The following is a 25,723-nucleotide window of genomic DNA, read 5'->3' as shown; positions in this document are numbered from 1 at the left end:
TAGAACAGGAACATGTGCTTACATGATGTGCTTCTTTGGTAAAAGAAAGCAGTTTCATTCTCAAACTGTCTCTGAGACCTAACAATGACTGCACAGATCTTTCCACTATGTACAATTACAAGCTGTAACTGTTTCTAGCTGACTAGCATGAAAGCACTATTGAGCCTTTGGTATGACTCTCTTCACCTCCATAAACAATGACCTTCTCACAATTAACCAAATCAAGTTGCTCACTAGGTCTCAGTTTAGCAAATGTTTCTGCTGACATTACATTACACTTTGAACCAGTGTCTACACTGAGCTCCTTGAATTTACCATTGATCAGGACAGTACAAAATACTTCATTCTTTGCCAATAAATCTACTGCATTAACCTTTTCACCGACCACTGATAAACCATCTATGTAGAAAGTAGGGTTGTAGGTTTCTATATGATCAACCAAATGAGGCTTGCTTGATTTATAAAACATTTGAAAGTGGTTCCATTTTTACACTTGTGGCATTGCTGACCAAATGCTAAGCACGTCTCTCTTTTAAACTCATGAATTGGTATCACAATTACTATAGTTAACACTTAAATTTGTCTTGGGTTTTGCTGACTCACCTTTATACTGCACTGAGCATGTCTGTCTTGCTAAGCTAGTCTTGGAACTTGCTGGAAAGTTATGAGATCATCCAGGAGAACCCATAGAAGTTGTAACTGCCATGTGCTTAAACCTGCTTCAGCTTGTTACATGCTGCATGCTGTCTACTCTTGCTCTACAGGCTGATGAAACTAAGCACTTGTCCCTTTTTAGCATACTCGTGTGTCTTTCTGTGAGCTCATAGATTTGACGAATATTTATGGCATCGCTGAATGTTAAATCACTGTCACAAAGCAAAACCATTCTTAGTGCAGCACTATTAGCACCACGCACAAGCCTGTCCTTTATTAACTCATCTTTCAAATCACTAAATGTGCATGTTTTAGCATTATTTCTCAAGTCAGTGATATAAGCTGCAAAGGTTTCACTTGGCTTTTTGTCTCTTGTATAAAATAGGTGCCCCTGCAACGTAACATTTGTTTGGGGGTTGCACATTTCTCTAAATTTACATTTCAAGCACTCATGGTCTTCCCTTGCTTCAGCTGGTACAACAACATGGCATTTCTTCCCTTCTCCTGCATGTACTGCCGGTGCATACACAAATAAACACTCTCTTTTAATGGCCTATGACCCAGCTATGTTAAGCAAAATGAATGTCCTTGTATGTGTATCTTTGTCAGAAAAAGCTGCTTGTATGAAAATGTCATATTCCTGCTCAGATACTTTCCAATTTTCTGCACTATTATGATCAAACACAAGTGGACTGGGTCTGCAAAATGCCTCTGCCATATCAACATACAGTAGAGAAGGTGCCTGGAATTATGTATGAATATACATACATAAATATATGCCAGATCTTTATGCCCAGATTTGTAATTATGCCCAATAGCACAACAGACTCTTTGGCAATATGCTGTTTGGGGTTATCAAATGCTCTCTAGTGTTGCTCTAACCATGACCAGGCAACATTTTTGAATGTCAGCTCTCTTAAAGGTGATGATAACTCATGAAAGTCAGGGATAAATTTGCCAAAATAGTAAACCATACCAAGAAAATGCTGTAGGGATTGGACATTGTCTGGAGTTGGAATATCAAGAATGGCTGCTTGTTTAGAAGGATCTGGTCATAAGCCTATACTGGTAAATAAATGACTTGCATAAGCAACTTCTGGGAGTCTGAATTTAAATTTCAGAGGATTAAGCTTCAAGTTCACTTCATGAGCACTGTCCAGAACTTTCCTGAGGTTTCTGTCATGGTCTACTTCACTGTTACCTCCAACCAGTAAATTATCAACTATTATAGCACACAGATAGCCCCCAAAAATTTGCTCCATTGCACACTGAAAGACTTCACTGGCAGAATTTATTCCAAAAGCATTCTGAAAAATCTGTATCTACCAAATGGTATGCTGAGTGTAGTCAGTACTCAAGATTTGAGATCAAGCATTACTTGGCAAAATTAACTCTTTGCATCTAGGACAGAAAAAAACACTGGCATAAGGGTAGCAATCTCCTCGACTGTATGCATAGGATGATGATGTCTCTTTAATACCTTGTTCAAGTCTTTTGAGTCAATGCATATTCTGATTTATGAGCAGCTACCATGGAAGACATCCACTCAGTTGGTTCTGTGATTGGACAAATCTCACCTTGATGCACCATTTTGTCTAATTGGACCTTGACTTTTTCCTGCATAGCTAATGGAACTATACTCATTGTATGACCACTGGATTGACCTTTGGTTCTACTTTCATGGAGTACACAACTGGAAGTTTGCCTAACTTGTTACTGAAAACATCAGCATACTCTGAGAAAATAGCATCACTGAAGCTGGAACTAGGACATGTGCTTACACAATGCACTTCTTTGGTAAAAGAAAGCAGTTTCATTCTCAAACTGTCACTGAGACCTAACAATGACTGCACAGGTCTTGTGACTACATAAAATTGCAACCTGTAACTGTTACTAGCCGAATAGCATGAAAGCACTACTGAGCCTTCGGTTTGAATCTCTTCACCTCCATAAGGAACAAGCATCGCACAATTAACCAGATTAAGTCACTCGCCAGGTCTCACTCTAGCAAATGTTTCTACTGACATTACATTACACTTTGAACCAGTGTCTACTTTCAGCTCCGTGGGTTTACCATTGATCAGAACAGTACAAAATACATCATTCTTTGCCAATAAATCTACTGCATTAACCTTCTCATAGACCACTGATACACCATCTACATAGAAATTAGGGTTGCAGCTTTCTATATGATCAACTTGCATTTTTGAGTGACCTTTCTTAATAATCGAATGAGGCTTGCTTGATTTACAAAACTTTTGTAAGTGCTCCATTTTTACACCTGTGGCATTGCTAACCAAATGCTAAGCACTTCTCTCTTTTAGACTCATGACTGGTACCACAATTATGACAGTTAATAATAAAACTTGACTTGGGTTTTACTGACTAACCCTTATACTGCACTGAGCATGTCTGTTTTGATAAGCTAGTCTTGGAACTTGCTGGGAAGTTATTGGATCTTCCATGGGAACCTGTAGGGGTTGCAGCTGATATGTGCTTAGGCCTGCTTCAGCTTGCCACGTGCTTCATGCTGTCTATGCTTGCTCTACAGGCTGCTGAAATGAAGCGCGTGTCATCTGTAACCATACTTGTGTGCCTTTCTGTGAGCTTGTGGATTTGACAAATCTCTATGGCTTTGATCAACATTAAATCACTGTCACAAAGCAAAGTCTTTCTTACTACAGCACTATTAAAACCATACACAAGCCTGTCCTTCATTAACTCATATTTCAAATTACCAAATCTGCAGGTTTTATCCTTATTCCTCAAACCAGTGTTATAAGCTGCAAAAGTTTCACTTGGCTTTTGGACTCTTGTATAAAATAAGTGCCCCCCCCCATTGTAACATTTGTCCGGGGGTTGCACATTTCTCTAAATTTATGTTTCAAGCACTCAGGATCTTCCCTTAATTCAGCCAGTACAACAATATGTCAGTTGTCCCCTTCTCCTGCATACACTGCTGGTGCATACACAAATGAATACTCACTTTCAATGGCCTATGACCCAGCTAAGTTAAGCAAAATGAATGCCCTTGTATGTGCATATTTGTCAGAAAAAGCTGCTTGTATGAAAATATCATATTTCTGCTCAAATACTCTCCAATTCTACTTGTATGAAAATATCATATTTCTGCTCAAATACTCTCCAATTCTATGCAATATTATGATTAAACACAAGTGGACTGGGTCTGCAAAATGCCTCTGCCATATCAACACACAATAGCAAAGGTGCCTGGAATAATGTACGAACATGCACACATAAATATATGCCAGAACTTTATGCCAGAGCTTGTAATTATACTAAATAGCACAACAGACTTTTAGAAATAACTGCACTTTGCCAAATAAGTCTCCGTAGGACAAGAACACTTTAAAATCACTGCACTCTGTGAAATCACTTCTTATCAGTGTAAGAAATACTTTGAAATGACTGTACTTTGCAAACAAACTGTACACAGCAGTAAAAGCTCAGAGTAAGAAACTGTTCGAAATGAATGCACTCTCCAAATAAAATGTACACAGCACAGGAACCTTTCAAATTGGCTGTACTTTGTGAAATAACTCTGTACAGTGTAAGAAACACTTTGAAATGGTGGTCCTCTGTGAATAAATGCACAGCACAACTAATGCTAACTAATGTTCTTTTCCATGTAAATGTCATTTGTAAAATGTTACTGTTGGAGGAAAAGGGAATGTCATCAAACAACAGTAATCATCCATTCTCTCCAATGTGAGTGCTTGCAGTAAAGGTAGACACGGCAAAGCTGTGGGGGAGAAAAGAGTGTCAGTTAATGCATGAGCATGGATTTGTGAGTGTGTGTGTGTGTCTGTGTGTGTGTGTATATTTGCACACATGCACGTGTGTGTGTGTGTGTGTGTGTGTGTGTGTGTGTGTGTGTGTGTGTGTAAGTGAGTGTGTGTGTGTGTGTGTGTGTGTGTGTGTGTGTGTGTGTGTGTGTGTGTGTGTGTGTGTGTGTGTGTATTTTTCTGTATACATATGCACGCGTGTGTGTGTGTGTGTGTGTGTGTGTGTGTGTGTGTGTGTGTATTGTGCATGTATGCCTGTGTTTGTGTGTGCATTTATATGCCTGTGTGTGCACACAGGCTTCGGAATGTGTGTGGAGTGTGAGTAGGAAGATGCCTTTGCTAATGTGATAACATTGGCTGCCGATGTGGTTAGGTCTGACAATACAATGTTCAATGTAGAGATATGGTAATGAGTTGCCAGTGAGGTGTCTCTCATTATGACTATACCATGTGTCATCTCCAACAAATAAACTGACAAACCTGCACTGGGCAGTTAGCACAGGGGCAGAGAAATACTACAACTCTTAAAGTGCATCATGGGCTAGCCTATTGCCATGTGCTTAGCTGTGGTTAAATTTCATTACAATCAGAAAACTCCAATATGGCTGCAAAGCTCTAACATAGTTTGCAGATTGTTTTTTTTATCAGAAGCTAAACACTGAGGTAAAAAAATGAAACAATGGAAAGAGATAAAAATCTATTGGTTATACTAATGAATGCCAAAGGACTATATAAGGAAATCATAGACTTTGAAGTAAGATGTTTTCATAGCAAAAAAAATCCAGTATTGAAGCTACCAAATTATTTATGCAAATAATCACAAATGTACAATACATTGTGCAACAAATAAATTTTTGCAAGTATCACCTATATCAAATTACTAAGAACTCCAAAGATTAATTAGATAAAATCATGAAAGACTCACTCATGTAGGAAACGGGGAAAAAAAAAAAAAGAGTCCAAGAAAACTGAGTGTCTTTTTAGAAGAAATCCCAATTCTCTAACAAAGACTGTAAGACAATGAGAGTAGGACATAAGATATAACCTTAAATCATATAAGATCTTAGAAGAAAGATAAAAATATCAGTCTATTATCTTTCTTCATCAAAGTTATTCACATATAGTAAATTTGCCTAAAGCTGCATCTTACGTATTATAAAAGGCTCATACATAAATGTCAACCCAATCAAAATAGTTAAAACAAAGGCCTACATTGTTCACTCATTCATATATTCATTCATTTGAACATTCATGATATTTCATATACTTGCTCTATGAAGTTTTAAATCAATATACCTGGGGCCATATCTACTAAACATATAGAGACTATAAGAAGACTAGCCCCTATACTTCTAAAACATAAAGCAGTTGTAAAATATGTAGATTAGTTTTATTAAGAGTATTAAGAGGCTTAATAAGACTCTTTTATTTCCCTGCTTTGAATGTTCTTACAGATTTGCTGAAAAATAGAATGAGGTTCTGATCCGTTCTCTAGCAAAGGCAATGAAAAGACATGTTCCATCTTTTTGCAAGATTGCTATGACTGCTAATATTACAAAGCAACAGAGTACAGGGCATCTTTACAAAGCATTCATTTAGACTCATAGAATCAGGATCCACTTAGTGATATCAAGGACACAAAAGGTCCTATCATATTATTCTTAATTCCTCTACTCCAAGCCTATTGTAAAGTAGCAAAGAAGACAAACAGAATGTGCATAAAATAACCATATTCAAAACATACACATATCTCCTTTTACACTCTCAGTCATTACAACAATGGGTATGAATATGAGATTTAACAATCAGCAATAAGGTTGGTAACTATTTTTTAGAAGGCAGGGTTTATTTATCATTTTTGTAAAACTTTGTATCTAGGTAAGTACACTGATCCAAGGACACTTTTAGGCATTATCCAGGCCACAAGGCAGAAAGCAAAATACTAATTGCAGTTACTGTGTCCAAGTCACAAAAATGCATAACATTGAATTAAACTAGTGACCATTCCAGAAATAAGTGATGCAACAGACCATACTAACCAAAATAAAGAGCTTAAATCCATGTTAACTTAATTAATAATAATATCTGGTTAGAAAATTACTCATCTATATGCATTTTCATGGTAATTATCACTAATTGCTATCTGCTTAAATCCAAAAGAAAAGAATTAAAAAATATTTTATTTGTATAGATGAGTTGTCCTTCTCAGTGTTGAGTTCAAAATGCTGTGACCTTAATTCCCTACATACTCATAGTCCAACATCAGTGTGCATTTATTCTTAAAAGCTGCACGAGAGTTAACATTAAAGCTCATTTTTCTTATCAGACAAATGAGTTAATTTGAAAGTTTAGCTCTTTATATGTGTATTGAGTCAAGAGTAAACATTTAGTATAATAAACTGTTCACAACAAAATAAATTCCTATTTTATTTTTACGTGTTTTCAGTGCTCAAACAAATGCAAAGTAATTACATCAACTTACTAGTAGGAGAAAATATTTATATTCATATAATCTACTATCCTAATACAAATACATTCAAAACAAGTTCATTTTCTCTTTTATTATTTGAATGAACCATTGAATCAGCTCTAAAATAAAATATCCAGATATAGAATCTTTCTCCATATTATTCAATTACACATAATAAAACATCATTATTTGCTAATGATATAATGTTATTTATTAATTATTTATTGTATGTCCAGTAAAATAATATTGAATCTAATGAGAAAGCATAATAACTGCAAGGATTTCCCTTCAGTGCCTCCAAATTAGTAAAGTATTCTGCATGGTCAATATTATCAGTAAGTCAAAGAATGAGTTTTCTGTGAATCCTAGGCCACAGAGATAACTGGCAAACATACTTGCAGCAACTCCAAGACCTTCTTAATACTGGAAGATAGTCTTTGCTGTGCTAATAAAGAATAAAGCTTACTGTACAATGAGTCAGTGTGCATCTGAACTAAAGAACTTAAACCATCAAACTAATAACAGCCATGGTAACAGCACACCAGCATGTCAAGGTAAACATTCAGACACTGTTTCATATCCACATTCCTAATCTCAAAATATACTAACTCCAAGGTAGCACAAGTCTTGCTAGAAAGCCAAACATTTGTTTTCAAACCAGCATGCCATTTTCTTTAATCTGGGTCACCTCAACAAGGTTGCAGTATAAATCGAATAGTAATGAATGCTAAATGAGCAAAGATTTGAGGAAACCATTTGCCAGCCTTTCATTCATTTGCTGAAACATGCATGACTAATGGCATTTCAACAAAATGAAATAGGATAAAACTCATTGTTTCAACAATGGGTGTGCAATATGACATTGTTATTTAAAATGGCATACATCATGCAAACAGCATGAACAGGAGCATCATGTGAATTTACTAAATACTGTTACACAGTTAAAGTTTTTTCCTCACAGCTCTTTACCAGGGTTTAATAAAACACCATAAAATAGTTAATATAATGAACAAAAAGGTTTTTCCCATTTATAGTTTAACAGGTTCATAGGTGTAGAGTCGGCTAATAACCACTGATGTGGACTCAGAGGTTATTTCAATGGGTATGTATATAATCTAGGGCAAGATTTACAAGTTTCCTTTGTCATTTAGAGACATAGTTGCTAGACCAGGAGTGCATTTCCAATTTCCCTTCCTCTGGATCAGCTTTCTGTTGAATAGGGTTATGGAAAAGCTCTGCTTCACATAGACAGGAGGCCTGCTCCACAGAAGTGAAATTCTGACAGCATATAACTGTCCCTCCAATGTGTCCTATTTATGTTGCAAGCAAATCTTAAATGCCTAGAATGAGTAATTCTGATGCTATCCTTTTTGCAGATACGCAAAAGGTGCATCATAGTGAAGTCCAAAGATGCCTTAAATACCAGATATAAATTGCTCTCAATAGTCTGCAGGAAACAAAGTATAGAGATGGAACTTTAAGGGGATCTGCAAACGACATGCTGTTTATGCCCTATATTCTTTTTGTGAATAACCTTTTTTGATGTTCCTGTTGTTATACATACCTGATCAGGTACATATTGAAGGGGGCATTGTACTCAGTGGAGGGCCTTATGAGAGCTGAATACAGTGGAAAAATTACTTCTTTGGACCTAGATACCATACACTTGCTTATAAGTTGTGTAACACAGAATGATTTCCTTACTACCTTAGGCACATGTTGATCGTAAGCTAAGTTACTGTCTACATGATTACCCAAATCCCTGACTATTGTTTCTACTCTTAGGGAGTATACTGTTGATGAGGTAGTTCCCAAGGGTGGCCAACTTCTCAGAGGGTCCTTTTATACATTTCTTGGCACTGACTTTTAAGCCACAGCTTTGACACCAGTATCTGTCTGTGATAGTCCTTCCATGTAGGATGTTACTGTCTTTGGGGGATTCCATAACTGCTCCTAGTTTGTAATCATCAGCAAACTTGGTCAGCCAAAGGCCCTTTACATTGGCCATGACTTCCAAGAAGTTGATGCCAAAAAGGAATGGACCCAGCACACAGTTCTGATGGACTCAGCCAGTTGCTGGTCTCTTTCTGGAGGTGGTCTTGCCTTTCCTAACTTCCTGGGTCCTATTTGAGATCCAGCTAACTATCCAGCATGTAACACAGGGGGTTATGCCTATATATGTGAGTTTGTTTACAATGCCTGAATGGTGTATTGTATCAAATGCCTTAGCCAGGTCAGTGTAGGCATTATGTACCATTTTGCCCTCATCCATTGCCTTGAAGACCTTAAAGAGGTCCACCAGATTGAGTAGGCATGATTTGCCCTTGAGAAAACCAAACTATGTTGGATCCAGTGTTTCAAGGCTTTCAGTCTTCATATAATCAATTCCATAAGGATTCTTTCCAAGGCTTTGCATTTGATACTCGTCAGATTTATGGGTTTATAGTTCCCAGGGTCCATTGACGGCTTGCCATTGTGCAGATGGATGACCACTGGAGTTCTCTATTTGCATGACACAAAGTCTTTCTGGAGGCAGTGGTTAAATAATAACTCAGTGTTCCCAATAAGTAATGTTTCAGGCTATTTAGGAGGTAACTAGAGATGTTTATTGGAGCCCATTGATGCAGTATTTTTGGCCTGTGAGAGCTCATCTAGTACTGGCTCATATACAAAGGTAATCATTTTGAAAGCATTCGTGTATTTTGCAGATCTAAATAACACTAAGCAATGTTCATGTTTTTGTCATTTCAGAAGCTTACATTTCTACCAGACTATTGCTTAATTAGATTCCCCAAATTTGTTATCTGATCACTTGGTACTCAGATTGACATTCCCGTACACAGTGATAGCAAAAACTGCCATACAGATAATATTATTTTGTCCAGGACCCAAATAATGGATATTTTTAACATTTACTATAAGACATATAAGGACTAATTTTGCTTACTCTATTTCCCTCACTTCTGATGATGACTAAGTATCCCTCACCATTTTGTTAGTGCTGTTAGGGAGTGCCATTATTTATGCAGCCATGAGAGTTGTTCTGTCCATTCTAACACCCCAGCAATAAGGATGTTTATTACTTTTTGGCTTAACCCATCTTACTGGGGATTGTGATCCACATCACTCCAGGAGCTACAATGCTTTTCCCTGTGCAAGGGTTTGCTCCTGTGCAGTTGCTCAGTGAAGGTTACCAGCAATCAGCAGCTTGGTGTGCCAGACAGATGGACAGACACACACACAAACACATGCACACATGTTTGCTGGATGGAGGCCTGTCTCATTTCTCTGAAGATTTGCTAAAATCCACTGTTGGCATTGCTCCCCCACAAGGACAGGCATAGTCATCCTCCTGGCAACTCCAAGAACCAGAGTTGGAAAATGAACTTGGATCACTACACAAAAGACTATTTTCTGTGGCACAAGATCTAGTCAATTAATCATTGGAAAATAAAGGTAAGACATATTGGGTAGCCTGCATGGATGATAACACACTTATAATACTAAATAAGATAAGATAATTTATAAGTATGATAGATGACATGAATGATAACATAGTTATACTTATAAACTAATTCATAAATGTGATTCTCCCCAGGATGATTGGTTACAATTATAAGTGGCACAACACTGCCTAACAGAAAAATGCCTTACTATACCCACAAAATAATATTTTAAACTTCACTTTTGCCATAAGCTAACTAGTCAAAATTTACAATATAATAGAGGAATGACATTTCATACTCACAAAATACCCATCCAGAATTCTCAACCTTATACTTATCTTAAGCGAGTTATAACATAAAACTTAACAAAAGGCCTTCAGAAGTAAATATAGGAAGATGGCTTGGAAGCAACTCAGTACCACTAAGGAATACTTTTTGATAATTACAACTGCATAGGCTTTTCCTAGTTCTCCATACACTCTGCAAGACATGTGGGACTATTAATTCAAACTGGTTCCATCACCTTTTATTGGGATGTGGATACATGTATTTTTGTATGCTATGGACACTCAACAATGTGTAAATGTTGACAGTTTGCCTATGAAGCTGTGAAGAATATTATGAATGATTACTTTAACTAAACAAAAAAGTCTTAGTTAATGTATGTATTTAATTATTATTTATTTATTGATAGTTGTTTACCATGAAAGTCTGACTAGGCACATGAGCACATTTTCAGCAGAGACCCATCGGGAAAAGCTCTGAGGTAACAAATTTAATGCAATCAATATTTGCAATAATACATTTTATGATGCAGTTCAGTGTATATATAACATAGTAGTTAGTATAAAAAAATTGTATTCATATTCTCAAACATTATTATACAAGCATTGTACTGAGAATTCACAGATAGTAGAGCATTGTATAAGATAGGTAGGCAAAATTGAAGAAATACATTAGAGTGAGCTATTACAAGGGATAAGTAAGTTAATGTTGATGTATATGTATAGAAGGAACAATGGCTTTGTTTTAACATTGTGTTTATTTATTTATTCATTAATTTTTTTATTAGCATTTGTTTACTGGGAAAGGTCAACTGGGCAGAAGTCCCTTTTCAGTGGCGTCCTAGTGAGAAAGCTGCAAGAAACAATTTACAGAAAACTCTAAATAAAACATAAGTCATAAAAGTCATTGCGACATCCCTCTTCTGTGCCAGTGATCAAGGAGCCTCTATCCCACCAATGCCACCAATATGTGACATCTGTCCTCTGGATCAGTGATCGAGGAGACTAAGTTCTCACTACTGACACCAGTGGAGAATGTTCACTGAGAAAAATAGGCACACACGATATTTTCAGATACCGCTTTCTGCACCAAATACAATTTCCCTTAAGACACACAGGGAATGCAGACTCCAGTCCTAGGGCTGGACTTTCTCTTCAGGCCCCAAACAAGACTCCCACTGACCACTATAAATCTGAGTCCTTAGCTGAATGTTCTAAGCTAAGTCATCCATCACCCTCTCTGTGAAATCAGTGTTCTCAGTGCCCCTTTTCAAAGCAACTACCACACAAATTCTCTTTTGAGATTTGGATTTTCACACACACACACACACACACACACACACACACACACACACACACACACACACACACACACACCTGGGAAAAGCTGGCACAGCTTACTCACTCCGACACCTCCACAAAGTCTATAAGGTAGATTCATTGCCACCAGTACACCCAAAGCCAGCTACTTTAAGGCTATTACAAGGTTCAACAATTACACATAGTAAAACTGGTAGTGTTTGACCAAGCAGCAAGACTTTCAGGAATGAGGTGCTACAGTGCCACTAAATAAATCCAAGTACTCTCAAAGATTAAATATTTTCTAAAAGACCAGCTACAATGAAGGGTTTAGATATATTTAATAATAAAGACAAACATGAAAATATTGAATAGCTATTTTCAATAAACACCAGAGTTTCATTCACAGGAAATATAAAAAACAGCACAGAAGGAAAGACTATAAAAGATACAGAAAAAATAGTTAATCTCACTATAGTTTTCTAATTGACTGAAGAATTACTCTCCCCTAGTTACTTACTAAAGCAAGGCAAGATGAAAGTGGATGAGTGTCTCTTACAGGTCCAAAAACAGAGTCCACATATCATATCTCCCTCTAGTATTCAAATACAATGTCAGTGCTGGCTACAGAATGATGTCACATCTGGTCACCTGACTCTGTGGTTCCCACACTACCATACTATCTTCCCACTAGAAACTAAGCTAGGATCTGGCACTGATGCATCACAATATACACATAGAACTTTAGTTAAGGTTTATTACAGCATCTGGAAAATGCAAAACAGTTCCAACACTTCACACTTCCTGCAGAAACTAACAAACTATTCACTGGCAGCATTCAGACCTGTGAGATAAAATATTTATGGCTTAAACTAAGTCATTTAATTTCAGGCTATTTTTTCTTAAGTCCAATAATACCAGTGTGTGCTGAATAAGCACTTCTTGAACCAGAAAATAAACCCAACAAGCAGAAGTAAGATGAAGCAACACCAGGCTATCATAAAACCAGCAACAGTTTATTCATGAAACAGGCAGGCACAGACAAATGTATAAGCACTTTCACAGTATTACAACTGCTTCATCAGATGAATAAATCTATTTAATTTAATGCCCATTAAATAACAAAGTGAAAATATCATGACTTCTTAGTAAATCTCTTAAAGAGATAACATTTTAAATATATGCAATACTAATAGTAAACGTATAAAAAAAGTGAATGTGTAAAAAAGGTGGGGGATTAAAGGGAGTTTGTTAAAACACCCTTCTTATTTAAAAAGACAATGTGCTTTCAACATTGGTTTCAATGGTGCTTTATCATTAAGTCCTGACCCTGTATCTGCTCTTAATCTAATAATCCATTTGCATTCTAAACAATCTGTTTCATTTCTAATATCACCTCCCCTGAGACTTTCCTGCACCATATCTATAATGTGAAACCTAAATACATGCTCTGGGGAGGTGTCTACTACATGTTTAGCTAATGCATTCCTAACCATAGTATTTCTTATATCATTCACATGTTCTCTTACCCTTTATTTCAGTCTTCTGTCCATTTTACCTACATAAAGAAGACCAAGTATGTATATGCCTGTACTACACCCTCTTGTAGAAGCATTTGAAAAGTTATCTGTTAATGATGTTTACAAGCACTGTGAAAGTAAAAAAAAGTAATTTTATGAATATATCTTTTAATGAGAAACAGGCCATGTTGAAGTTTATGAAAGATCATAGTATAGTAATTTGTTCTGCACATAAGGGGGACTCATAGTGTTAATGGATTCTGACTGGTACAAAGATAGGATGAAAGAGATGTTAAACAATGTTAAGTTTTATAGAAAGGTTAGAATGTTTGACATATTAAAGATTGTTGATGCACTGAAAACTGAGATGAGGAATATGTTAAGAAATAAAATGTTGGATCAAGGGTTATTTGACTATTTTTATATGGAACATCCTAAAATACCAGTTATACATGGTCTCCTAAAAGTACACAAGAATCCTACTAGTCCACAGATGAGGCCCATAGTGGTAGGACAAAAGTGGTGTACTGAAGCAATGTCTATTTTTGTGGAGAAAAATTTAAGACCATTTATTAACTGTAATACTCACATGTTGCAGGACTCTAGACAATTTTTATATGATTTATATGATTTTACTAAGGCTATTTTTAAAAAAGGTGAATGGTATTTGGTTACACTCAATGTACAGTTCTTATTCACTGTAATACCAAATACTATAGGTATAGAGTGGGTTAAACTTTTTTTACATGAACAGAACTGTTTCTCGACTGAGAAGGTTGAAATGCTATGTGCTTTGGTGAAGATGATTTTATATAATAATGTTTTCCTTTTTGATAAGGATTACTACCTGTTGATAGATGGTGTAGCAATGGGCACATCATGTTCCAATAGCCGTGCCAATCTTATCATGCTAGTATGGGAGATGGAACATGTATTAGGTAGTATGTTAGGCAAACTTGTAGTCTTCTACAGAAGATTCTTGGATGACCTGTTTTTCATATGGGAAGGCACATCTTAGGAATTGTCAGATTTTTATAAGCTATTAGCCCTAGGGCCTACACAAACCTAGCCATAACAATTCCCTGGCTATTTCTTCCCAGAGTATTTACTTCCCTGGACCCCTGTCTAGCAGGGCAACTGACGTGATCCCAGGGGTAAATTTTCTATTCTCCCGTCCAGTCATCAAGGTTCCTTTTGAAGAGAATCAAGGAGGTGCTCTGCTTGACATGTATGGGCACTTTGTTCCAGAGTACGGGGAGTCTCTGGGTCAGGAACCTATCCCTCCAGCATGTTTTGTTCATTGTGATGACAAGGCTTAGGTCCCGGGAGCATGTGGCTCTGATGGATTAGGATTTCTTTAAGTGTAGCATATCCAACAGCTGTGGGTTTGACATGGCTTTGTTAAGCAGAGATCACCTCTGAGTAGATGATATGCGACAAAGTACAGCTGGAGTTTTTTTAGTTGGTCAGCTTAGGGCATCTGCTTTAGGCCTGTGATTCTTTTAGTGAGGTATTTCCATGGCCTTTCCAGTTGTTGCAGATGTCTTAAGCAGTACATACCAAATGGGGCATTGTACTCTATGATGGGTCTAATGAGGGATGAGTACAGTGGGACAATGACCTCCTTTTTTTCTGGATGAAAAGCCCTTAGTGATGAGATGTGCCACATAGAAGGATTTTCTGACTGTTGCGGCGATGTGGTTATTGAAGGTGAGACCACTGTCCACCTGTGTTCTTAAGTCTCTTATCACACTTTCGGTGTTTAGTGTACTGCCACCTATGTGATACTTCATGGGTACATGTTTTTTCCCAAAGGGGATAACTGTACACTTCTTGGTATTGAGCTTGAGCCCATGGCTCTGGCACCAAGCATCTGTTTCTGTAAGTTTGTGATGACTTATTCAGATCGGAAGATTAGTTTTTCTGGATGTGTTAGTGAAGATAAAGGAAGATGGGGCAATAGATACTATGACACATAGAAAACCCTGTTACAAGAACACTTACTTGCATCGAAGTAGCATGCACCCATGTTTTACTTTTAATAATGTGGTGAAGCCGTAAGCTATAAGAACATCAGGAGTTAATGCTAGTGAGGAAGTTTTTAAGAAAGAACTAAGAGATCTAGAAGAAAGGTTTTTAGCAAGGGGTATGATAAAACAAAAGTATCTGATAAGCTAGCTGAAGTAATAGAAAGATAAGGAAATGAAGGAAGGCCTTATTTTTCCTCAGATCCACCTGCATGTATGAATGAGGTAGATGAGCATAGGTGCAGGGAACCAATAACATATTCTAAGGACTCTAAAGGTGTAGTTGGCATTATTAAAAAACATTGGGGTCTCATGACCACAAGTACAGAATTGGAAGCTGTAATAGGTGAATGTCCCAGTATAATTTTTAAGAAAAATAAATCTTTAGGTCAGCTGCTATTTTACCCCAAGTGTCTTATGGGGTATGATAGCAGGAAACAATGACATGATTCTTATAAAAATAAAAATAATACTAGATCTTGTTATAACTGCAGTTATATAGATCAAGCAGGTGAATTTTTTCACCCTGACCAGAACAAGGTCTATAAATTTTCAGTGGAGGCAATTTGAAACAGCAGTCATGTGGCTTACCTAGCAGTGTGTAAAACCTGCAGTAAAATTTATGTAGGTAAACCGGACAGAAGAGTGAAAGAAAGGATAAGAGAACATCTGAATGATATAAGAAATACTATGGTTAGGAATGCATTAGCTAAACATGCATTAGACACCTCCCCAGAGCATGTATTTAGGTTTCAAGTAGTAGATATAGTGCAGGAAAGTCCCAGGGTAGGTGATATTAGAAATGAAACAGAGTGTTTAGAAAGCAAATGGATTATTAGATTAAGAGCAGATACAGGGTCAGGACTTAATGATAAAGTACCTTTGAAACCAATGTTGAAAGCACATCCTCTTTTTAAATAAGAAGGGAGTTTTAAAAAACTCCCTTTTAACTCCTCACCTTTTTTACACATTCACTTTTTTATACATGTTTACTATTAGTATTGCATATATTTAAAATGTTATCTCTTTAAGAGGTTTACTAGGATGTCATGTGATTTTTTTCACTTTGCTGTTTAATGGGCACTGAATTAGAATATATGTTATTCATCTGATGAAGCAGTTGTAATACTACAAAAGCACTTATGCCATTGCTTGTGTCTGTTTCCTGAATAAACTGTTGCTGGTTTTATAATAGCCTGGTGTTGCTTCATCTTACTTCTACTTGTTGGATTTCTTTTTTCTTAAGGTTAGCTGGGCTGAGCTTAACCCCTTCCTCTCCAATATCTTCTGTTAAAATGTATACATTTCATCAGTTACAACAATGCAGCTTGACATACATGTATATTTCTTTTCTGTCCAGCAGGACCCACTGCTGATACATTTTTAAGAAAAGTAGCTTTACAAATACATTTTTCGCCCAAGTATCTGTACAAACCAGTATGATATTCAAATGACATATAATTCTATACAAAACTCCAGCTAGCTATGCTGGCATGTGTTACAAATGTACTGCCCAACTCTCTCTGGCACAGGTGAAACTACCTCACACCATCATTACAGTCATACAGAAAACTTATAGAAAAAAAGCTCCATTTAATAATTTATAAATCTAAATAAAGAAACCTAAGATATAATAAAAGTCTTACAAAACATGAGATAAAATATTGAAATATGTTATATACAAGGCATTTGGTGTAATAAACTATATAAAAATCAATATTGTTTTACATGAAAAGGGAAAGTAGTTTTTCCATCACAGATCAGAGGTCAGGTAAATTGTTAGCAACATTATTAATGTATCGAGACATTATGATATTGGTTTTAAGAGTTTGTATGGTTGCTGCCTATGCATTGTCGAATTTATGCACTTCAGGAGTAAGGTGTGACCGTATAGTGGTAATACTTGAAAAAATGATTTGCAGAAGGAATAGTGGAGGGTGGAAGGAGGGTTTAGTAGAGTAGAAAGAAAAATGGTAATAGAGATCAAGGTGAGAGGTTTTAAGGATGCAGGAAAGTGAGAGAGAACAACGAGTATGCAGGGAGGAAAAAGAGATCAAAGGAAGTCACTGCATGCGTAACAGAGTTTTGTCTTTTGCCAGTATATGGATTATGGTGTTAAGGTAGTATGTTATGGACTATTTATTTATTTGACATTTGTTTACTAGGATAGTCTGTATTGGCTACATAACCCATTTTCAGTGGAGGCCCAAGGTGAAAAAATACACGTTTATAACTGTTTGATATATTATACAATAGATTACTTATAAGAGAATACACAGATGGATATTTATAAGCAGGGACTTAGAGTTACTTTGTTAATGCTAAAACATGTTGACAGGTACTTGCAGTTGTTTACATAATACTAAAAATGCAATAGTAGAACATTTAGAGTTTCCATTCATACACAAATTGAAATAAGCTTCTTTAGGGTAATCATTTTTGCTTAGATTGTGTTTGATTGTCATGACACAGTTAGGAGTCAGTCAGTCATAGTGTTGGTCCTGTGGTAAGTAAGTAGTATGCTTTAGACAGAACGGTACACAGTTTCCATAACTAATCTACTAACAATCACATAGGAGGAGGTTAGTGTAGTAAGAGGAGGTATAAGGAGGGAAAGAAGTGGATTATCCTGGAGTTAGGCATGTGCATAGCTATGATTTGTTCAGATGTTCTTTTAGGGAAGCTTTAAAGACAGGTAGGATGGGAATTTCCCTAATGCTCGGTGGGAGGGCATTGTATAACTTGGTGACAGAGTTTGAGTTTAATGATTTTCCTGGGTATCTGGTAGGTTTGTTGGATATGAAAAGGTTTTTAATCTTCGGATATGAGTGGTCTGTTTGGTTTGTAGTGTTGGATTAGGTTGACTAGGTCAGGACAAGCAGCAGGCCTACAGAACTGGTTGTGAATTATGGTTAGGTGTGTATATGCTAGCTGGTTTGATAGTTCCAGCCAGTTTAGTTCATTTAGTGGTATACAGTGATGTGTATGGTTGTTGGTGTTTGTTGCAAACTTTGCTACTTTGTTGTAGCATTGTTCCATTTCAGTCTTGGTGGAGTTTTGCAAATTGGTTACTATACAGGAGCCATAGAATAGGGAGGGGAGCAGGAAGGTTTTAGCCAGGGTGGTCTTGGCTGGAGTGGTAAGGAATTGTCTGTTTCTGCAGAGAAGTCCTAGTTTATTATGTGTCTCCTTGATGTTTTGTTTAGTTTCATGTATAATTTCTATGATGGTTTTGTCAGCTGTGAGAAAATTATGGTGGTCTGCGTTGAGGGTGGTATTTCTGGGGTGAAAGACTATAATTTTCTTTGATGGGGGGATTTAAAACGAGTTGGGCCTCTGTTAGCTAGGGTTCAATTGCTGTGAATGATTGTTGGGTTTGATTAGTAGTTCAGGGAGAGTAAAAGAGGTACAGATTAAGGTGGAATCATCTGCATACTGAATTAATGCTGCTGGGGAAGTTAGTGCATAGGTTTTTGGTGAATATGTTAAACAGTAGGGGTCCTAAGATAGAGCCTTGAGGGACTTCTGTATGGATTTATAGGAAAGAGGAGATTAGACCATTTAACTGCTTGCTTCCAATTATTTAGGTAGCTTTTGAACCACTGAATTATGGTGGTGGGCATCCTAGGTTCAATAGTGTGTCTAGTACTAGTGTGTGTGAAACTGTGTCAAAAGCTTATGAGAGGTAAAGGAATACTGCCAATACTAGGCATCCTTTGTCCCTGGCCTTACTTTAAAAGTAGTTAAGAAATGCATTGGTAATAGGTTGGAAGAGCTCATCTCGACCAGATTTGCATGAAGAAAAGAATTACCAAACAAAATATACCAAGTGGAATTAGGTGCCCCTCACAGTCTATAAGCAACCTCATGGATACCATGGGAAATACTGACACTTAAAGAGGCCTAACCTTACTAATATTCCTTCAGCTGTAAATTGTTAAAACATGTGTGCATGGTAAAGCTAGGTAAAGTAAACTTTATTTATATTAAATAACAGTTCACCCCCTTCAAAAAGAAGCTTTCAAAATTATCTTTCAAAACTAAACAATATATTAAACTATGTATTAAATTACCAAAGGAATCAAGATGTATAAATTGTCTGTGCTATTTCCATCCCTTTGTTGTCTTCCAAATTATACCCACCCTCCTTGGAATCTTTTTAATCTTGTCCCATCTCTTCTTTTGATTTGTACTGTTAACTAAATCTTAAACTTATAGAAAGAGGCCATAGAGATATACACCAGCTATTCTGTCACTGCATAAATTGCGCTATGCTCTTTGCTGGGAGGAATTCTAAAACAAGTGCTACATACCTGCACAGTGTTAATTTTTGGATGGTCACTATGAGAAATAAATCACAGCTAATTAGCCACATATTATGCACTGAATACCACAATTATACTAAGCAAATGACTGCATAAGAAGACACAAGTTCAGTGATAATGGAAAAAATGTTCTATGACAAGAGCAGTGCTACAGTATATTACATAATCAGAGTGACAACTGCCACAATGTATAAGCGAACTACTACTGGTGAGATGATGTGCAGCCATGTGTGCAGTGTGATGCTACATTGCTGCATCTAGCACCTGTCCAGTACAGGAAGGGCAAGATTGTGTCCATCAGGGAAAGATCACTGTGAGCCTGAACAGCATACTGTCATCCATATTCATCATAAAAAACAGGAATGGAATGAGGTAATAAAGGGCAGAAAAGCAGGTTGATTGAAACACAGAAGGTTAACTGTAAAGTAGAATTATGAAAGAAGTATAGGGATGAAGGCAGGGTGGATGGCTGTAGATGATGTAGAGGGAGATGGACAGGTAACAAATATAGACAAGCAAACATGGAACATGCATGCAGACAGAGAGGTGCAGTATAGACACAAAAAGTAAGAAGGGCAGTGAATGGACACATACAAAGGGTGGACATATGGTAATGATGTCATAATGAAAATGAACAAGGAGTGGGAAATGAAACATAAGGGAGCAAAAACTCCAGGATGAGTATATGGTTTAGCTCTGAAATATCTTGATGCTAGGCTGGCCTAAATGGCAATAATCCCAGCCTTCATTTATCTGGGTGCTTGATGTTATTGACTGTTTCTCTGGTGGTCAAATGAGCAGTGCCTACAAGTCACATTACTCAGCTAGTCAAGCCAAAAGCAGCTTCATATTGCCGAGTCAGGCACCAGTTGCCATTCCAATTCAATAGTCCCAGTCTTGGCAAGGGTTGAAGGATATCACTGGAAACTCATCTAGTATTCATTCAGTAGAGCAGCCTTTACCACTCTCCTAGGAAACAGTATTGTTGGCTACCAGTAACGCTTAAGGTCACCTTCAGTAGTCCACCCGCTGAGAGGTAGACCTGATAGCCTCTGCTGACGCAATGACTGATGAAGTAGCTGTCACAGCTTTAGGTGACCATCCACAACTAGGCCTACAAAAGGGTGATACACATATACTTCAAACACAACCACAGTCACACAGTGCAGTAGCACAAACATCATAACACTCCACAACTGAGTGAAGCTGTTATGCATTTTGTGGCTGCAATCAAGTTAAGCTGCTACTCCTTCCCTTCTAAACAACAAAGTACTCTTAAGTATACATATAAAGCAGTTAAGATAACTGAAGACATGGAAAAGAAAAATAAATGCTTATAACAGATTCTTGCTTCCTTTCCTGAACCTCTGCCATCCATTCATAAATCAGTTAAGATGGCACCATTTCTGATTATTGTACTTCTGCTGGTGCAGCTTACCAGTGTGGCAATGCCAGAGTGCAACTCAATGTCTGTACCAACTTATGCCAGACACCCATCTTTTTCGGTGGGCCAGCATAACTGACCATCGGATGGTCATTGAAGTTCCTTTGCCCTCCAAACAACAAACATTCTGGTCTGCCATGTACACAAAGCTAAAGCTCTAGATTCACCAGTTCCTGAACTAGTCATGGCCTCTCAGTCTGGTCCAGTTGAGAACCAAAATGGACATATATTAGTGAATAGCCTATTACACAATGTAGTGGTGCACCATGTAACTAATGTATGATAGTAGCACTTCAGCAGAGTTTTACTACATGCCCACAGGAATACATTGTGGTGCTACTGGTTTACGCATGATATATGCATGAGCACACACACACACACACACACATATATATATATATATATATATATATATATATATATATATATAATTCACATTCACAATGGTACAGTGCCAACGTTTGACTAGTGCATTAATCAATGTCAGTGAGTCACAGAGAGTGAAAATAACTAGCTTCATTAGCACAGCAGTTTCATCAATGGGTTTTAGTTACCATGATTTAAAACTTCTTCACCACTTTATACAGTGTTGTTTATAGCCATAGATCTATGAAATAAACACATTTCAATAAAGTTTCTACATACATAGAGCTTCTCACCGTTAAGGAAAGAGTCCTGTCCATCACCATATTGGAGTGCATATTTTCTCCAATAGGGTGTTAATGTACAGACAATGCCCAACAGAAAATAAGTCCATAACTTCACAGCAGCATGTTAAGCTGATGTGAAGCTCAGATTATAAAAAACAAATGGCTGCCATGTTTCTGCTTGCTTGTCATAGTTTTGCCATTTGGTGAGCATAAAATTAAAAAAACAAAAATAATGAGTGTGTGTATGTGTGTGTGTGTGTGTGTGTGTGTGTGTGTGTGTGTGTGTGTGTGTGTGTGTGTGTGTGTGTGAGAGAGAGAGAGAGAGAGAGAGAGAGAGAAACATAGCATATACCACATTCTTTTCACTGTAACAGGTAGCCCACCAGCACCCATTGCCTGAACAATAAAAAGTGGGAAACCCTAATGTATGTAATTTTTGAATGACTGTAATTTTCAGTGATTTAATAAAAATCATACATTCTGTGAGGGACAAAACAAGACTATGTGGCGGAATCTGGGGCATTATGCCAAATAAGGCACAGTTAACAGGCTAAGGAGTTTGCAATGCTTTGCATTGTATGATTTTTTTTTCATTAATTTAATCACAATGAGACACTGAGTTACATTCAGTCAAGAAAGTGTCTGTAACTGGAGGTCACGTGTGTGTGTGTGTGTGTGTGTGTGTGTGTGTGTGTGTGTGTGTGTGTGTGTGTGTGTGTGTGTGTGTGTGTGTGCACATGCCACACATCATAGCAGACTACATGTCAGTATTAACAAACTTACCCGTCCATCCAACATTACAGATGGGCTTGAACACTATTACCAGACATAGTCCTTTACCTGGCCCTACTTAATTCCCTAAATATTTGAAACTTCTTAAATGTACCCATTTACTGTATTCTGAATTTTGTCCATAAAATATCATGAAAAGGAGGTCAACTAATGTCTATAAATCATTCTAAAAAAATGGTGTAGTTGCACTTGCCAAACTATTCCTCAAATGTTTATAGATATGGAAGACAGTCATTAGTATTCCAGTATGTCTCAACTGCATCTGGTAAGTTCCTTGATCTTGGGGAGGGGGCAGTTTATTCCCATTTCCTAAGTAAAGACTTAAACATACAACTAAAATGAAATCTGTGAAAATAATGGAAGATTATGATCTCCATACTAATTAGCAACATTTTCAGAAGATGTAAAGCCACTACAAAACTTTGTTATGCAGTGTAGAAAAAAGAAAATTTTATAAATTTACTGAAATTTGGAGTACAAACTTGTATATTTGAAGATAAGGGAAAAGAAGCAGGGGAGGGCAGAGTGGGTGTTGTAAAACAACCTGTGAATACAAACTTTATTCAGTGTGAATTAGCAGACAGGCACAAGAGTACTAGAATTTAGTACAAAGGATCAGGGACTCAAGTTGTTAATGAACAGCACACTGTTGTAAAGGATTTGCTTACTGGGAGATGTTGAGCAAGTATCTGAACGAGACACTCTCCCTGGTTTGCCCCTGAAAAAGTACCTTGTGTAACTTGCTCATTTATTTAACAAACAAATAAAAATTAAAGAGTACCCTAAAAAAACAAAAGGAATGACAGGAAAGCTTCCTACCAGAATGGTGTGCTTAATTAAAGATATCAAGGATGCAGTCAGTGAAAAAAAGTAGTAAGTCTGTGCAATGTTAAGGAAAAAGGTAAATACAAAGGTCAAAGATGCCAAGCTCAGATGTAAAATGAGACTAGTACTGATTTAATCAGGTTGGTTAAGGATAGATCTAAACTCAGGGATGATGATGTCATGGGAATGTACTACAAAATCTTCCTTTCATTATCTACAGAGGATAAGGACGGATGTACATGCTGGGAATGGAAAAAGACAGCAGAAAGAGAGAAAGAGAGTGGGAAAAATAGAGAGCGATGGCTGAATGGGCCAACAGAGAGAAAATGGTAGACAGGAACAAGCTAGAATACAGGGTGATGAATCTTAGGGTCCTGATGAGCATTTGGCTACAATATTTAAAAACTTGACAACTATTCCAAAAGACCAATGTATAGAGACAGTAAACAGATCACTTGACAGTGGAGAAGAACCAGAAGCCCAAAAACCAACATTGTTCAAATGAAGAAATTGTTGTAATGTAAGATATGTCAGACAATGAGAAGGATATAATCTTCTGAGAAATACATGTGACTATTTTGGAAGAAAATGGGCTTCACCACCAAGGAGAAATGTTAGTAAAATACACTAATGTCCTTAGATTAGCTGGGTGTGGATGAGTGAATAGATGTAGTCTATCTAATCTTCAGAGAACCTTTTTTAGGTGTTGTAATCCCATGTCTGTCAACCATCAAGCCTCCCCAAACATATCTCCTTATTACAGAATTCTACCCAGAGAGGACAAGTTTAAGAGTCATATATTAGGTCAATCACACAATAAAACGTTAAAACCTATCAAGATTAACTAACAACTGGAAAACAAAAAAACATATGCTACTGATGGTATAACAGCATAACGCAGCAATGAACAAATAAGAAAATAAATTGCTAAATAGTCAAACTTAATGTTAAGACTAGAACTTTTATTTTAAAGCACTTTTCGTCTTAATCATTAGAACTGGTTACTATTCACTCAGCCATGAAGGTTGCTTGTGCACTTGCTGGCCTTCTGGTAAAGATGCCATTTTCAAAGGACTAACTCCAACCTTAGACATGTTAACAGATACCTGCATCAACATGGAACCCCGCAATGGCTTTGGTGTGCAAGTGCATGCTCCTGTACACTTGCTAGTATAGGCTACCACTAGGCAATTTCTTGCTGAGCTAAAGACAGTCCTCCCAGTGTTGCACAGTGACTTTGCTTCCCCACTGAGAAGTTGTGGCTGTTGCTTACTGCTCTAACCTGTTCTCTCTCCCCCAGCATAGGTATGCTCACTACCACCTTTTAGCTCTTCCAAGCACTTGATGGCCTAATTGAACTTGGATTGCCTGGGACATATCAAGTGTTTTATCCATAACATGCTGTTGAAGCTGTCCAGGTACATCAGAAAACTTTGATAGTCTACCACTGCAGACTCTTTGAAAGAATAAAAGGGAATGCAGCAGAATGGATAAAAAAAGATGTAAATGACAAACACTTGTAGTCTATCCCTTACCATGGGTGGAGTACACCACTTTTTAAAGTATGCAGCAATAATTCTCATACCTAAATGCCTCAATCAAAGATATAAGTACAAGCATATTTTCAACTTAAGAACAATAGCATAGTTATTAAAATTTAAATTTCTAGTGCGCCGTACAAGTTATGGGGCTGGATTCAATAAAGCATACATAGCCCACTAAGACAATGTATGCATCGTGGTACAATGAGCACGATAGTGCACCATTCTGGATTCAGTAATTGGCTCTACATGGTCTGTAGAGCAATGCAAACACAGTAAGTATCGTTGTATGCTAATTACAACACAAGCAGCTGAAACTGTATGCTAATTAACCGAAGCAAGATAGAGGAGCTATTAAACAAGCTATAAAACAATCGTGTAGGTTCAGTGTAGTCTTTCTCTGAGAATTCCAAATCCTATTGGAATGCAGCCACAGAAAGTAATCTACACAGAAAGAATGTTTTGGGCTGCTGTGCTCTAATTCATGTGTTTGTGCAACAAGCTGAAGTCTATGCTGCTGCTGCTGCTAACAGACCTCGGCCAAGAAGGAGAAGGGTGTTTAGACCCTGTTTAACATTTCATTGTCTGCATGATGCTGGAAATTGTAGAGAGCTACAGGATGGATAAAGACACACTACAG

Source organism: Protopterus annectens, chromosome 5.part1, assembly GCF_019279795.1.
Source record: "Protopterus annectens isolate FY-2018-M chromosome 5.part1, PAN1.0, whole genome shotgun sequence".
NCBI lineage: Eukaryota > Metazoa > Chordata > Ceratodontiformes > Protopteridae > Protopterus > Protopterus annectens.
This window is presented reverse-complemented; position numbering follows the sequence as displayed.